Raw genomic sequence first — 5,257 nt, forward strand, 5'->3', positions numbered from 1 at the left:
GTAAAGCTCAATTGTCATTTTTTTCTCAAGCTAAAGTAATAACTTAATACTTTCCAGAGAAAATTTTTATCATTTTACATGTTAGTTTTTGTTGGCTTTGGTACCACAGACCTCTAGCATAATATGCTTCTCTCTGTACACAGTTGTGAAGGTGTCATAGGAACAAAAGCTGCAGGGAAGTGGCATGAGATAGCATTTACCTCCAAAATGATCAGCCTGTTCCCACGAGGCTGAGAGCCTGCTGAGCAGAAATGTAATGGCAATTCATTCATTTACGTTCACTTACGGTGAGGATAGCTGTGAGGATGACCATGTTGGCTGTTCAGTTAGCATCTTCCGTCTGACGTTTAACTGTGTGGCAGTTAACAAAAGGTTGCTCAGTGGCCATTGAATTAAGTGAGGGGGGAAGCTTCATGATTTACACTTAGGATTCTAGGCTCTCATAATCCCATCTTACTTCGGCAACTGGATATGTAGACCAGCCAACACACTGCTTCAAAGTGTGGTCTGTAAAGGGAAATACCTAACAACAGTCTCACTGCTGCTGCCTGCAAAAGCTGACATGGATAAAACTGGCACACAGCACACTTCAAGACCAGTGGTGGTCTTCCCTGCCGTGCAGTTAGTAATCATATAGTCTTTCCATGATGCTCAACCTGTCTGCAGTCCTTTCATGTTTCTGAGTGACAGGATGCATATATCACATGTTTGTGAATGTCCTGCATAAGCTGTGGGCCCCATGGCTACTTTCCTCATCAATCGTTATTTTTTACTCGAGCAAAGATCTGGTAACTGGCTGTGCACACTTGATGGCGTTTATTTTCTGGAAAAGGAACAGAGTGTTGCCAATGATAAAACTTGAGCTTTTAGGCGAACATTTTAATCTACCATGCTGAGCACCAGTGGTGATGTTAACAAACGTCAATTCTGGTGTATAATAAGTGTGTCAAAGATTGGGAGGTCTGCCAAGCTCAGTCCATTGTCGATACACCGTGACCCCGTTCGGAATGTCAGAGGTAACAATACGAAAAAATGAATTGATAGGATTGCGGAGTGCACATTGCAGCTGGCCTCTGAAAACTACCATGTGGCAGATGCCCCCTCTCCTGAGAGACTGCTAAGATAATCTCTACAGCCATTTGCGTAGTGTGGGTTTGGCTTTTCTTCATGTACTTCCATCAAAACATCAGATTACAGTAGATTAAATGTAAAGATAGATATGAGAATCCAGGAATGAAATCTTAGACTGAAGAGATGAAAAAATGTAAAGCCATGCTGTTTTCTATTTTAAATGTAATTTTCATAAAAATTATTTTTGTTAACATGTAATGGGTTTATTGCTGTATTAATTAATAAAATTTTAAAATTTCATTATGATAGTATCAGTCAATACTACCTACATAAAGAAAAGCTGGAGTTAGAAAAGTAAGACTACTGCCTTTATCCCGAGGGAGCTCAGTTTCGAGAGAGACTAACAGTGTGCTACCCCTCGGTACCTTGAAAATGCTATTTTGACTGCTTAAAGAAATGTTATTGGTGGGGCTGGTGTTGTGTAGCACGTTAAACCTCTGTCATGCTGGCATCCTGTGTATCTGCCGGTTTGAGTTCTGGCTATTCTTCCTTCCCATCCAGTTTCATGCTAAAGTGGGTTGGAAAGGCAGCAGAAGGATCTGGCTTCCTGCTAATGGCCTGGGAAAGAAGGAAAATGGCCCAGATGTTTGGGCCCCTGCACCCACATGGGAGACAAGGAAGAAGCCCCTTTCTCCTGGATTCAGAGTGATTAGGGCCCAGCACAATGGCTCAGTGACTAAATTTTCACCTCATAAGCTCTGGGCGCTCATGTGGGCGCCAGTTCATGTCTTGACTGCTCCACTTCCCATCCAGCTCCCTGCTTGTGGCCTGGGAAAGCAGTCGAGGACGGCCCAAAGCCTTGGGTTCCTGCACCTGTGTGGGAGACCTGGAAGAGGCTCCTGGCTCCTGGCTTCAGACTGGCTCAACTCTATCTGTTTGGGGAGTGAACTAGTGGATGGAAGATCTTTCCTCTCCGTAAATCTGATCTGCTTTTCCAGTAACAATAAATATATCTAAAAAAACAAAACAGTGGATTGTATGTTTGATGTTACAAAGTGATCGACATTTCCAAGGGGGCAAAATCTGACTGTTCACAGTTTTTTATTTAACTGATTTTTTAAGTTGGAAAGTCTGATATACAGAGAAGAGAAGAGACAGGGAAGATCTTCCATCTGCTGATTCACTCCCCAAGTGGCCACAATGGCTGGAACTGTGCCGATCCAAAACCAGCAGCCCAGAGCCTGCTCTGGGTCTCTCATGCAGGTGCAAGGTCCCTCGACTGCCTTTCTAGGCCACAAGCAGGGGGCTGGATGAGAACCAGCATGGGCAAGGCGAGGAGGACATTGGCCACTGGGCTACCGTGCCAGGCACTACTTTTTTTTTTTTTTTTTCCCTACATTTTTTTAATGAAGACTTGATCTTAGTTTTATAAGTGGTTAAGTCTGATGCACAATTTAAGAGGGAGTCCAGAATCTTTTCATATGGAAGGTAGGTTATAAAGGAGCAGACATTTAGCCTACCAGAGTACCTGGCTTAGATTTCTGACTGTCTGAATCCAGCTTCGTGCCTAGTAGACCCTGGGAGGCAGTGGTGATGGTTCTGAAGTGCTTGGCCCTTCTACTCACAAGGGAGGCCTGGACTGAGTTCCTGGCTCTTGGCTTGGGCCCAGCTCTGACCGACAAAATTAAGATGAATGTTTCCTCAACAGTTGCATCAAGTGAGGCTCTACTAGGTTTCTTCATGTGATAGAAATTTTACTTGAATTGGAATTCTGTTTCCTCCTATTTGGTTTATTATTTCCTTTTGCTCGATTTGGTTAACTGATAATTTTTAAAGGTAGGAGCTTAAATGGATTGATTCAAGATCTACCACCTTCCCTGAAATAAGCTTGACGAGCACTGCACTGTGAAGACATGAAGAAAAAGAGGGAAAACAGAATTTTCTCTGGGTTTTACTAGTTCCCTTTTCTGTCTCATAAGCCAGAACCAGAAAGTTTCTGTTATTCTCTCTTCGGACCTGCCAGTGCTCACTTCTGGCTTTGAGCTAGGTAGAGTTCAGGGAGGAAGCAAAGGGCGAAAAGAACAGGAAGATGTGTTTAATGGTGCTTCAAATTCTGTTTGAACTGCCTGCAATATTCATAGAAGAGAGGTTTGAGCATGCTCACTCCATCTCACAGGAGTTAGCTTTCTCCACCCTGGAGTCTGCCCTGGGTTTCACAGCTTCTTTGTGTCTACTTACTAGTTAAAAATCTAACTTTGGAAACAATTAGCTGATACATTTTTCCTTGTGTTGGTAAACAGTCACCAATCAGCAGTGTTCTCAGTTATGTAAACATGATACTTAACACGCTATGTTTTTCTTTTTTTTTTTTTTTAAAGATTTATTCATTTTATTACAGCCAGATATACACAGAGGAGGAGAGACAGAGAGGAAGATCTTCCGTCCGATGATTCACTACCCAAGTGAGCCGCAACGGGCCGATGCTCGCCGATCCGATGCTGGGAACCAGGAACCTCTTCCGGGTCTCCCGCACGGGTGCAGGGTCCCAATGCATTGGGCCATCCTCAACTGCTTTCCCAGGCCACAAGCAGGGAGCTGGATGGGAAGTGGAGCTGCCAGGATTAGAACCGGCGCCCATATGGGATCCCAGGGCTTTCAAGGCGAGGACTTTAGCCGCTAGGCCACGCCGCCGGGCCCAACGCTATGTTTTTCTTAAGAGTTGAAGTATAGACTTTATATCTGAAAAATTGTCAAATATTCTGATGTTATTGCTGTGCAACATTTAAAGTGTTAGCTAATCATAGTGTGTGTTTCTGAACAGGATTTTAAATTTGCTAGAGGCCAGTATCATCTTGACAAGTTGTGTCGGTTTTTAAAGTTCCCTGGCCTTTTTCTGATCCATTCAGGACTTGACTGCTCTCAGGGGTTAGCCTTTGGCTTTGCAAGTCTGATTGTGTCTTCGTTGTAATGACATGTCAAACCGTGCTTTCCACAAAATGTGTTAGTCTTTAATTTTCTTCTTTTTTGGGTGGTAGTTTGCTGTTTGAGTTCTAACTACTCCTTTCACAGATCTTTTGTCAAATGTTAATAATTGTATCCAGTCATTCATCACCAGCTGCTGCCTCCCTCTCTGACACATACCATGATGAAATTCAGGAGTGAGATGTTTTGAGATCTTTAAAAAAGTTTCCTCTAGGGCTGGGCAGGCACAGCAGTGGAGTGGCCAAAGTTCTCGTCTTGCATGCACCAGGATTCCATATAGGCACCGGTTTGTGTCCCAGCTGCCCCACTTGGTGCCCCACTTCCCATTCCTGCTTGTGACCTGGGAAAGCAGTAGAAAATGGACCGAAGTCCTGGGACCCTGCACCCATGTGAGCGATCCAGAAGAAGCTCCTATCTCCTGGCATTGGATTGGCTCGGCTCCAGCTATTGTGGCACCACAGATGGAAGATCTGTCTCTCCTTCTCTCTGTAAATCTGACTTTCCAATTAAAAAAAGTTTCCTCTATATGCTCTGTCTGTTCATGAGCTGTGGTCTGTTGCTGAGCCTGTAGTCAGGTACCCAGAGGAAAGGCCAATGATGTGTGCATACAGATGGAGGAAAGGAAAGGAAGTTCCTTTAGGATGATAGCAGGCAACCAGGGTGTGGCAGGCTAGCACCTTAACACCCAGCCTTTCCCAGGGAGGGGAAGCAGGCAGAGTTCGCATAGCAAAACATTTTGCTACACCATTCTGACCAAGGCTTCATCACGAGTCGGCTAGGCTGGGGGCTGGCACAGCCTTGGCGGCAGGAGTGCAGCCGGATTTCCTTACTACTTTCGGGGCAGCTGGAGCTAGATCCAGCAGGGCTGTACAATAAAGAAAGCTTTGTTCTAAAAGGCTGCAGTTTTGCCCGACACCTGCCTGCCTGGAGCCCAGGTCCCAGCTTCTGGACCCCTTGAATCACAGTGTGGGCTAAGTACGGGGTGATGATGAGGCCCAGCATCCCTTGGGGTTGTTGTGACTTTTAATTTGTATTTTAATGTTTAAAGCGCAAACATACATCACCCATCGTCCGGGGTCACTCCGGAATGCCCACGATTGCTGGACTAGACCCAGCGCGGGCCCGAGTCCCAGGCGGCCGCCAGCGGGCAGCCGCGTCCCCGGCCCGGGCTCGTTTCCGGCCGCGCCGGCGCAGGAGGCCGCAT

This window comes from Ochotona princeps, chromosome 11, assembly GCF_030435755.1.
Source record: "Ochotona princeps isolate mOchPri1 chromosome 11, mOchPri1.hap1, whole genome shotgun sequence".
NCBI lineage: Eukaryota > Metazoa > Chordata > Mammalia > Lagomorpha > Ochotonidae > Ochotona > Ochotona princeps.